General features: G+C 40.6%; 1 long non-coding RNA gene across 1 annotated transcript in view; it reads right to left on the reverse strand.

Moving 5' to 3' along the window:
• Positions 1 to 6,867: 6,867 nt before the first annotated feature.
• Positions 6,868 to 12,206, reverse strand: part of LOC147664120 (uncharacterized) — a 72,450-nt gene continuing 67,111 nt past the window's right edge. Inside the window, exon 3 of the long non-coding RNA XR_015305179.1 lies at positions 6,868 to 7,700. This is a non-coding gene — a long non-coding RNA (uncharacterized LOC147664120). The remainder of the gene's footprint in view (positions 7,701 to 12,206) is intronic.

The raw sequence follows: 12,206 nt of genomic DNA on the forward strand, positions 1-12,206 counted from the left end.
GATGATCAGACACCTTCTGAAGGGTTTGTGCACATGTTGGCGTTGCTGGAGGAGCAGTGTGGAGTGTGTTATAGTCACAACACAGTCCTAGGGTACACCTACATCATATCCCCATCATCTGTGAGTATGCAGAGTGTGTCACTGCAATGTCTTGAGTCTTGGGATCTGGCCTAGCTCTTGCTTAACTATGTTCTCACTGTGCTGAATGACTCCGGGAAACAAACATGATATGTGACTTTTCAATGGCATTGCTGTCACTACACTTTGTGTGCTCCACTATGTGTTAGTTTGATTCATAGTAGTCACAGTCATACCATTGAGGCCTACACAATGTGAGATACTCTCTTATGTTTTTTTGCTCTGTACACTCCTCTCCTGTACAATTTTCCTGTATACACCACTTCAGTCTGAACATCTGCCGCTGCATGCCATGAGAATGTTTGGCCCTCCCCACCACTCCATAGTGTGACACAATACTGTGTGAGAATGATTTGTATCCAGAAGCATTGTGGTACTCAGCACTGTTTCACTTTGTGATCTATGCTATTTGAGCCTACTTGATTGGAGTCATGGTTGCTGATGTACAGTACAGATGGGTTTCCAGCACAGTCCTCTTGTCTTGTTCCATCCGTATATGTTTGCCTGAGTTGTGTAGCTGTTGGCTGTGGCACTGATAAACATCTTGAGTGTGAATCACAATTTGGAATTGCAAATACATACCGATCCGGCATTAGGACGTCCCTTCCTAATATTGAATTGCAGCGGTATGTAGGAATTATTTTTGTGACAGAAATGCAGTCGCAATACAGTCGCATTTTACCATCTTTTTCAAACAGGTGGTAACCCACTCGCAAAATTGAAGGGGTCGCTAAGGGACCCCTTCTCCATTGTAAATGTGACAGTAGTCCCATAGACCATTGCTTGCTCTGAAAAAATTAAAAGAAACCCTTACGTTTTTCTTTTTTAAACGCAACCTGTTTTCTTTTAAGGAAAACAGTCTGCATTTTTTTAAAAATGATTGCTTTATTTAAAAGCAATTACAGACATGGTAGTCTGCTCTCTGACCCCAGCAGGCCACCATCCCTGTGATTTTTGATACTCCTAATGGGTCGCAAATTGCGACCTGCCTGATTAATATTAATGAGGTAGGTCAATTTCCTACCCATTAGGAAATGCATATATTCAAGTAGAAATTACCTAATTGCGATTTGAAGAGAATCACAAATAGGTAATCGCTGTTGGAAATTGGTAAATGTAGCCCTATACGTTAAGAGTGATTTCTCTGGAGAAACACAAACTCAGAATTTAAAAATGTAACAGTTGTTGGGCATGTATATATCAATAAGATGTTTTTTACTCCTGCAATTAACCCTTTTAGTAACCTTCCAATAACAAAATGTTGAGGACAAAATAAGGTTCTAAGCTTATGCCTTGCAGTTTGCATACAGCTCTTTGATAATGGTACACAGCCTACTGTGCTATATTATGAGGACTGTAGCTTACGAACTGCAAGTACCTAGACATTCTCTGTGAGAAAAACAGCAGCCTACTGAGCTATCACCATAAAATGCAAATCTGTGATCTGCTGGTTACATCAAAGCAGGAGGCTCATTAACTCTTTCTACTACTTTATAAGTCAAAACCATGGCTAGAGAAAAACAGCTGTCGCCAAAGAGTACATTTTTCACCAGAGCCGTCTTACTGTTATTATTGTGCCTTGAAAAATTTAGGGCACACAAAGATCTCTGCAGGCTGCTTTTGTATCCCCTGCCATCTGACCTGTCTTAAGACGGAGCGGCACTGCTTTCCAGTTTCCTCTTCAGTGCTCATCTCTGAGGCCCTGTATGTGCAAATAGGAAGTGCAGCAGAAGAGTGAAAACATTTGAACCCTCCAAGAGCCCCTCACTTTTGAATGAAAGGCACTTATTTCAGTGGAAAATAAATTCCGTTCACCTATGCTACTAATGATGGGCCTCCTACCAACCTCTGTAGCTTTTTTATAGTTGCATTGTTTTAAATTATATAGTTTTTCAGCAGCTGGGCTGCTGGATCTATAGGGGCCCCCCTCTGACCTCTTAGGTGAAGTGGCCCCCTCGCACCGCGGGGCATCCGTTATACCCCTGCAGTTCAGCCAATTTCTCAATATGTATATCATAGGCAGTACATTGTGGAACAGGTCCCACCCAGGTCTCCCAATCCTTTTTTTTTTTGTTTAAGTAGTTTTATTAGTTAGAAATAAATAGAGGCATGCATTCAGAAAGACATGCAATACAGGCAAAATCCATGCAACACAAGATGCACATGAAAATACAGTGGATTACACAGAGCAAATTGGTAAGGCAGAGACAGAGAAGTTAAACAGATGAGCAAGAGTACAATGTAGGGATGTGTCCGCAATATAAGTAATCAGAGCAATTGTGATCAAGAGCACGAAAAGAGCCGCACTACCAGTGAAACTAAGTATGTAGTGATGCAGTACCAAGAGAATTGACAATCTTTGTATTGTCTATATTACATAGAAAGCCATGGTGGAAAAGGGGAGGGAAGGGGGTCGAGGAATAGGTTGGGATGTCTGTCACATGTCCTACTTGACTGGTTTCTCTTTCTCCTCTGTAGTTTGTGTTGAGATTCATCCTCTCGGCGAGTGACCTGTGACTAACCCACAGTCCTTTGCTGTTCCACATCGCGAGCTCAAGTGGGCCACGATTCCATGGTAACCCTTTCTTATTAGCATTCCTATTCTCATCATAGTCTGAATGTACTGACTATGTTGCATTACTCATTAATTTACTGTTATCAATTTATCCAACAGGACTGCCCCACACTCCCCCCACCATTTCTTGTCCTGATGAAGACCCCACTTAAGGACTGAACTCAGCCTACATATATGGGTCGAAACGTCGACGGTCTCTTCCACCTTAACTTCCGGCACTTGCCCTCTACAGTTTAGTACTGACTTTGTGTCCGTTGAAAGTTTTTGTGAAAAATTACTAATTATTTTATGCCTTTATACACTAATTGGCTCATGCATTTGTAATTGTTTTGATGTTGTTGGTAATTTTTGTACTTATCACTCACAACTGTGTTCATTCTTTCCTCACAAACCCCTCCCCCGAGCACTACTCTTCACCTCTCCCCCTCTTTGTCGGGGCACATTTTGCAACAATTGTATAAATTGCCTTTGAAGCATCACTGCAAGGTATTGTTAATAAATTACAATACTTACTTCTGAAAGTTATGAATGTTTCCTAGTTTCCTTTTTAAAGTGTTTGAATTATCACTTGTTGGTTTTGTAACACAACTTATTTTCCTTACGGGGACCCCCTGTACATGTACTAGATACCGCCCAGGTGCCCGTGACTGCTTGGGGCAAACCCTTCCTCTTGTAATGTCACATGACTCCAGCATAATCACTAGTAACCAACAGTGGAAAGAGTCAGTGGATCCTGAGAGCCTAATTCCATGTAGTTATTGAGGAGACCCCCAAACCATACTAGAGATTAGAGGTTCGGAATGCCTTTCTAAGAGTGACGTATGAGCCCCATGGAGATATGAAACCCATGCCCACCAGGTGTGGCACAATAGATTATGGAATGACTTTCATTCTGTAACTATGATTTTAACTACAATGGTTAAGAGAAAGTCTAACAAGGCCATATCTGTAGCGTCTATGGGCAGAGGCGTTGGGGAAGCCCAGGTGCCCAGCGTTACCATAATGAAGGACAGAGAGATGGGAGTGTTAAGGATAGTTGACACCTGCGTTTGTATTGCTGTCCAGTATGAGCTTATAGGTGGCATCCAGAAAAACATATGTTGATGTGTGTCAGCCTCAAGTTTGTAGTTTCAGCACTTGTCATTATCTCTAAGTTTCTGTTTGTATAGTTAATCTGGAGTCCAATGTAAAAGGTTCATTGTGAAGAATTTTTACTTAGTAATAGATGGAGCAATTTTGTTACGCAGGGAGAGTTTACCAATAGTGTGCCAGGAGTCAGTTGTAATATGCTCAAAAACCCTTCTATAAAAACGTTTGGTCCGTTTTGTGTGTAGATGGTGATCAGATAAAATTTTTTACATTTTACAAGCGATATGTGCAAAACGTTACAAAAGGTTAAGGATCGTAACCGGGGCTGACTTTTTGGACAACTCAAGTATAGATAATTTGTCCTTAATTAGGAGGAAACTGTAAAAATCAAGGCTAGTGAGGTTATGCTTCATGGCTAAGGTTGAAAAGGGAAGCGGATCATGATTGGTATCATATAGGTCTTTTATTAGTCTGATTATGTTTTTCAGGACAAACCCTCGCTTTGTATACAGTTTCATCCGCCAAGGAGCAGCGATCCATACCTCTAAGACATTTGGTGAGTGAATGCACTTTATCAGACTGCCAATGGCCAGCAATGACTCTCTTTGCCAGTATTAGGATTATTGCCCGTAGCCTGTTGACCCTCCTTTAGCCATCCCATCCTGGCATTATTCCCAAGATTGTGGCTTTCTGATTTTTTTACTATTTGTGTAACATTTACTGTTTTTAACGTGCTCTATATCTGAGTCAAATAAGACTGAATAGCTGAACAATCCCATACGGTGTTAAAGAAGGTACCAATAGCTAAATTGCATCTAAAAAATTCAGACTTGGTCCCCTCCACATCTTCCATAGCCACTCAAGCATATAACATACTCTATGGAAATATTCAAATTGAATAAGGCAGAGTCTTAACGGTATTACCAAGTGCCTGGCCGCCATGTTATAATCTGAACAGTATTCTTCCTCCTTCTCACCCAAGTGTTGCTCACATCTTCCTCTGTGTTTTTAAGGGGGGGGGGGGTTGGTGTATTTACCACTAATAGTCTTTAAACACCAATAAATTATGTTGCCAGAGTATCTTCATCACTCTGGGAAAAGAAAGTTTGGATTTTTGGACATAAAGCAGCGTATATAGTGAAACACTGTTTCTCTTCCTTTCCTTTTAATACACCGAAACTGTGCTTTTCTCGGTATCCACTCCTCCTGTGCCAAGGTAAGCAGGAGAAAGGATGAAGGACATTCCTGCCCCATTCAATGGGGAAGAAGGCAGAAAGACATTTACAATACAAGAGCCAGACATAGGCATAGAAGAGCGATCCAAAATGCATTTACTTCAGGACCTGGCGGAGGAAATTTCAATTTATTGAGTCAATGGCGTTCTCAAAATCCACCAGAGCCAATGCAGCCGCATTGTGAATCTCTTCTATGTCAGCCAATGCCACATGGACCAGTCAGATACAGTGGCAGGTACCTCTACCAGGCGTGAAATCACTCTGATCATGGTTAAACAATTGCATTACTTTGCAAAACTTTTTGGTGAGGAGGTTACCTAAGATGTATGCTTCAAAATGAATTAAAGAGATCTGACAATGCCACACGCAGTAATGGGATATAAAGGGGGGAGCCTCTCCCGGGCATGAAGCCATTCTGATCTTAGTTGATCAATGACTGAATAACTTTGACCAACCTGTTAGTGAGGTGCTTAGCTAGGATTTATGCTTCAATATTAGTTAAAGAGATCAGCCTATACGAAACACATTCAATTTAGGATTCATCTACTTTTGAAATAACTGCAATAGTTTCTAAGAAAACACCTTTCAGAATGGCCTCTTTGCCAGCTTTGTAGATAATACAGCAGATAACTTTTTTAATTATTCTAGAGGGAATGAATTAGTGCCCTGTGTTTTGCCTGGAAGTATCCCTCTGTGGATTCTTGTACTTCCTCCGTAATGGGGAGATCCAGGGTTTCTTTATCTTCCCCATGCAGTTTGTTAACTAATACATCATTTATAAATGGAGTTCTAGTGTGGGTGAATCTTTCTTTGTGTTTAACTGATTCATCACATGCCAATGGCCTGTGAATTTTAGATATTATTCAGATATTATTCTGTTTTCCACTTTCCTAGCCCATAGGTTAAGTTATTGGTTTAATCTCTGGCCTCAGACACTGTGTTGAGACGCTTCCCATGCACAGTCTGTTGTAGTCTAACAAACATTAACTGATTGTCTAGCAGCCTCCAATTGCAAAGTATGTCTTTATTGGGAGTTGATTAGACCTGCCTTTGGAGGCATTTCCCTTTTCTTAGTTTTTCACTTTGCCAGCCAAGAAGGTGCTTGCTTTCCCTCTAATGACCACTTTGTGAGCCTCCCATGGTTTAGTCTTAGAGTACACAGATTGTTCATGTCATTCGAGTTATACTTCAATCACTTCCCTGAGTACTTCTCACTTACTTATTACCAAGTATTTAAATGCCATTGTCTTTTTTCTCTTCCTCGGGAGTGGCCGAGAGATATTTCTTTTGGGGAGGATCCAAGAGACATCTTGATAATATTAACAACCCAGGAACGCTTGTCAATTCCATTGCCAGGATAAAATTATAGTCTGTTCTAGAATAGGTGTGCAGTGCACCAACAAACATTACTGTGACCCAATGAATCTATCCATTTGTGAAGTAGTGTGTGCCTGGAGTCAATAGTGCCATCCTTGGTATCCATCTGCGTACCCATTACTATGTTTAAATCGCATCCCATATCTGTCATCCCCAATGGAACCTCGGTAAGTATATTAGTCATAGCTTGCAGAGTGGTCTCTGTTAATGTGGGGGTCGATATATACTGACCACCATCCATGATTGCACTTCGAGTGTCACTGTAATCAGGATATAAAGCTCCAGATCTTTGTTGTGTACTTCTGTAAGTGCAAGTGGGAAGGACTTATGTAGCAGGATGCCCATCCCCTAGACCCTTTGGTAAATCCAGAGTGCCCAGTAAGCAACATTTGAAGCCTAGCAGGCACATCTCCTTTAAAATAATGACACAGTTTCATTTTATTGTTTTTTTTCAGGTGGTTCTTTATAGATTTTACTGATTTTAAAATATATAGACATACATAAGTGATCAAACCATGCTCCCTCCCCTCCAACCCTCTTAATCTGATTTCAGTAATTTATGTGAGGAAATATACAACATTTTCTCATTCTCTGGGATTCCTACCAGGACTAGATTGTTTCATGAAAATATGTTTTAGTAACTAAATCAAACAGGAAAAATATCTAGTGCTGGAAAACGAAATTATCTTGCCAGTTAATTAGAATTTTGTAGAAGTTAATACAAAACTATGTGTTGAAGTCAGAATTGAACTCGCCTGGACAAGTGGATGAGATGGTATTTCACATTGTGGTATTTTCAAGGCAAACACTTAAACGTAAGCTACGACTCATTACATAATTTACACAACCAACAAGGGTGTTCAAAACTCTTTGGAATGCTGATGGCTGGAGAAAGATTTAAAAAAAAAAACATATGAAGCATTTATAGCACCTTTAACATGAAATATGTAGAAAATGAGTGCAATTAGAGGTATTTTATCCAATTCAAGGGTGGCCAAACTAACACCTTTATTTAATTGCACCCATCCCTTCCAAGGTTTTCTTCACTGCTCTTGAAGCTACAAATGGTTTCCTAGTATTTTAGTCCCATAAGGTTAATCTTGCTGTGCTGTCCTTGCTGTTAAACTCTTTGGCTCCAGGTTTACACCCTGGAACAGGAGATCTCCGCTTCCTTCTGACAGATCCAGTATAAACCAGTGCTGCATCGCGAGGATTCAATGGAGTCGCTGTTCACCGATCCACACCGGTCTTTAATAACAGAGCCTGGAGCATGCCGAACATTGAACCTGCAGAAACAGGGACATTAATGTGAGATAGTGGCTGTCAGTAATGAGACAGATTTAATTGGAAAACATTTTGCTGACAGACATTCAATGACAAAAATACTTTATTGAAAAATGACCTCAGAAACGGGTGCTACCAGGGCATGTCTCAAGATAAGTAAGCATGGACATGTGTTGTCCTAAACAGGGTTTTGCTCCAAATTGAAGAATTTAGGCTCCAAATCTGATTTTCTTCCTTGTGGCCAAACTAGTTACATACTGAACTTCACTAAGTGTAAGATAAAGCAATGGCAATAAATCAGCACGAAACTCTTGAAAGTAATCGAAAATAAATGTGCAATAAAATGAGAGGGTGCAACACGAATGAGGCAATTTACAAAAATGCAAAACTGGTATGTAAAAACACAAAGAAAAATAATATTTTCCCACAGCATTATCAGCCAATAAACAAATGTATATAAATACATGCAAAATCAAAGCTGGTTTCTTGTTTGTGCTCAACAGCTCCAGTGGCATCTCTAGATGAAATGCTCATGGGTGCCATGAAAGAGGCTAGAGATACAACTGATGGAGCCACCTAGAATGGACCATTGTGAACATTGTGTACATGTTATTGTATAAACCTGCCTCCTGGTGCGGGGAGGGGGATGCAGTGCCTGGCCACAAACCCAATGCCACGCACGGCAATGAACAACAGAACTACTGAAATTCACCAGTTATAGTTATCCCAAGTAATTTACGTGTGAAAGAGTAACACAGCCCAATGCACATTTGTGAAAAATTTAGCCATATACTCAATAGTAAACAAAAGTTCATCCAATTTATTTCAATACACTGTTCATGCTTTACCCGTCACATCACAAAAAACTATGTTCCAAATTTTCACGCATTTTAATCACTCTCGGATTGCCCATCCGGGCCTATCCTCAGGCACTTAAAGAAACTCCATTAGTCCATTACATTGCTTCACCCAATGCATTTCGGTCTTTATCTCGACCTTCCTCAAGGGGGTATCTACAATTGTTAAAAGATGCATATGTCAGCCCTATATCATTTATATGTGACTATAATTAAAAACAAACACATATTATACCTACATCCCCAAATCCTGACGGATGGATAAAACATGAACAGAGCATTGAAATTAATTGGATGAACTTTTGTTTACTATTGAGTATGTGGCTACATTTTTCACAAATGTGCATTGGGCTGTGAAACAGAGAATTTGAGAGTCAAATGACAGCCTTAGCAAGCAAGTGTCTACGAATTATTAGATCTCTCAAACATTTTATCCATCTCCTACCTTTCTCGGCCTAGAAAACTGTGACTTTAGTGGTCTCTTGGGTGGACTACTGTAACATCTTATACCTGGGAGCCTCTCAGGCTAGGATCAAGAGAGTACAGAATTTGGCGGCCCATCTGCTGCTTAAACTCCCCAAGTGTGCATCTATGAGTAGGGCACTTCAGAAACTACACTTGCTAGTGGTGGAAAAGCTCCTATCTTTTCAGGCCCTCTGCTACTGGTATAGGATCCATAGGAAGACTGGGCTGATGTATCTGCACTCTCTTCTTGCTCCATACTCTCCTAGAAGGTGACTCAGGTCCTCGGAGGCACTACTTTTGCAAGTGCCCAGAATCAAGAAAGCTAGCGCTGGCGGTAGATCGTTTTGCTTTCTTGCTTCTAAACTCTGGAATTCCTTTCCACTGTGGCTGAGGCAAACCCCGTCAGAGCATCAGTGTTTCAAAAACCACAGGACCTCCCTTTTTTAGGCCCCCCTCTTCCATTTGTCACCTCAGCTTGTGTCTGACTGCTCAGCGCTAGGACACTCCTAACAGGAGTAGCTGTGCGCTCTATAAAACGTGTATTATTATTATTATTATTATTATTATTATTATTATTATTATGCTGTGATATTACATGTAAGAAAGTGGATTAGTTCATCTCCAATACTGTAACTGCTTGATCCACATGTGAAACCAAATATAAGTCATGTACGAGTATTCTAAGGAAGTGCACTTTTCATTTACATTATGCTTGGAACAAAGATTGACAAGGCAATATGTTATTATTTTTTAATAGTGTATAGAGAATATGTTTTTTTTAAGCTTCACTAAAAAGCAACACATGATTATCAGAAGTTGCAGGGCAATCTTTTCTTACACAATTAAAGCAGATTGAATAATGGGAGTGTGAGTGGCAGTATGTGTGTGTGTGAGTGTGACAGAGTACAGATGTACGAAAGTGTGCACAAGATATACTGAGAATGAGTGTGAGTGTGTGAAACTGAGTCTGTGTGAGAATGAGTGTGAGAGAATCTGCGTGTGTGTGAGTATGAGTTTGCGTGTGAGTGTATGCGTGTCATGCTTGCATGTGTGCTGCTGGTTTGGCATGCAAGAGGTTGTTCTTGCCTTATGGACAGGGAAACCAATAGCATATTGATGGAAGGTGTTATCAATGGCATGCGTCTATTAAAAAGCAATCATTGGCTGTGAGGGCTCGAACTGTCTAACGGAGAGAGACGCTAGCCCAGTTATACCCATTGGCAGGGACACAGAACACACATCCCTACACCTGGACTGAAGGCCCTGACATGATGCACGTTATAGGGAAGATCCATTGCAAAATGCTGAAACCGACCTTTGAGGTAATTCTTGTCATAAGAGATCTTGTAGTCGTTTTATAGCGGGTGTCAATAGCAAAGTGTTTACTTTGGTATACCAGAGGGAATTTTTATGGGGACCCTTTACTAAGGCTGAAGTATCCATCCCACATTTCTGGCACTGTCATAGTGCATGTACTCCTTGGTATACGGAACTCTCCCATGAAAAAATGCTGCCGTTGGTAAAGTGGAAGTCATTTCTAGCTTATCACATTTGAAAAAAATTGGATATACTCCTAGGAAAGGCCAGGCTTCGATGATGCACCATGAAAGTACTAGAACATTTCATGAATGCCCTTTGGGTCTGTGGCGTTTTAGCAAACTTGACCCCAAAAATGCAAAGTCTCAGGAGTGAAGCCCACTTTCCCTGAAACTTACTACAATTAGTCTGTTTACTCATTTTACTCACTGGAATTTGGGGAAGTATGACACCCCACCCCCTAAATAGATCTTTACCCTGAACTAGTGAGCAGCATTTGCAGGGTGCAAAGGGAACAGTTTAAGAGTAGAGTGTGCACTGTCTCTGCAGAAATGACAGGAGGAGAGCTTTAGCAATGAATTAACACCATTGTCTAATCTCAAAATGGATATAATTCCTTACGTTTAATAAGAGGTTAAGCCTGTCACTCTCTTAACCTTCCTGAAAATGTTCCCAGTTTATAGTAAAAATGTAGCCATATGGTCCGGGCTATCCCAGTAACTGTGAATCAAGCTCCTGTGGCTTTGGGAAGCTGCACGTGTGTGGATGACTGCAATTGGGGAGTGATAACTGAGACAGTACATTGATGAGCCAGGAAGGATTATAAGGCGGCATGTTGGGGCTGCAGCAATAGGCATGTCCGTCGCAGTACTGGGATGGAAGGGCAGAACCATTTGCTTATTCTTCACAGCGTAAATGTAAATGAGGAGGAAAAAAACCTGCACAGATGCCTTTGCAGCATTAATGTGGATGACACAGCCATTTTGAACGAGGGACCATCCTTATTGAAAACCTCTATGCACCAATAGGATTAGCTTATCAATAAAAAAAGCATGGTCCAAAGTGTAGTTAATGCACAGAGTGAGCATGTCATGATGCTTTAAGAATGTTATTAGCCAATACTATTACCACATAGTAAAAGGGTCTTCCCAGTGTAAAGGGCTACATCATTAAAAAAATTAGGTGACTGGACTCCCCTCAGGAGGCAACAGGAGTATGACAAGCACTGTTTCTCAATGGCAGCAAACACGTTCTGGACAATCAAATATTGTACTCAAGGCAACCAGCATGTGGGTGGAGAATACCCATTTCTTAGGTGTGCTTCTTAAAGCTCTTTTTCTTTTGGTCACATATGGTCAGGTGTCTGCTGCGATCTGCAGCCAGACCTAAAAAGTAAAACTCTGTTTCTCAGAAAATCTGGTGTTTAAAAAAAAGCACATACTATACAAATATCTTAACTTTTCAAGACTGATGCATGGAGTTATGGTAATGGTTGCAGAGTATTAGTCAGTAACCAGAAGCAGTAGAGAGGTTTTACTCTGTTTTTTTTTAAAATCACATTGTTTTAATTTATTGCCAATGATCTTGAACAGCTCCTATTTGCACCCACTGTGCTTTTGACTCATTGAAATCTTAGTGAGTAGATGACAGTGACTTCAAGGTGTTGGGTAGTGCACAGTTGTCCTGTCACAATATTTATCCTTTCTTATAGAGCATATTCATGCAACATTATATTTTTCCTGGATGATATTGGCTCTCTTATGGTTTGTTCACTCCGTACATATTTGGGGCACTCCGTCAAATGTGTTACTGCATGAATACTACACTGCTACATATTTGTGTCTCAGTGTGTGATCATTGAACTACATT

Source organism: Lissotriton vulgaris, unplaced genomic scaffold (assembly GCF_964263255.1).
Source record: "Lissotriton vulgaris unplaced genomic scaffold, aLisVul1.2 SCAFFOLD_1763, whole genome shotgun sequence".
NCBI lineage: Eukaryota > Metazoa > Chordata > Amphibia > Caudata > Salamandridae > Lissotriton > Lissotriton vulgaris.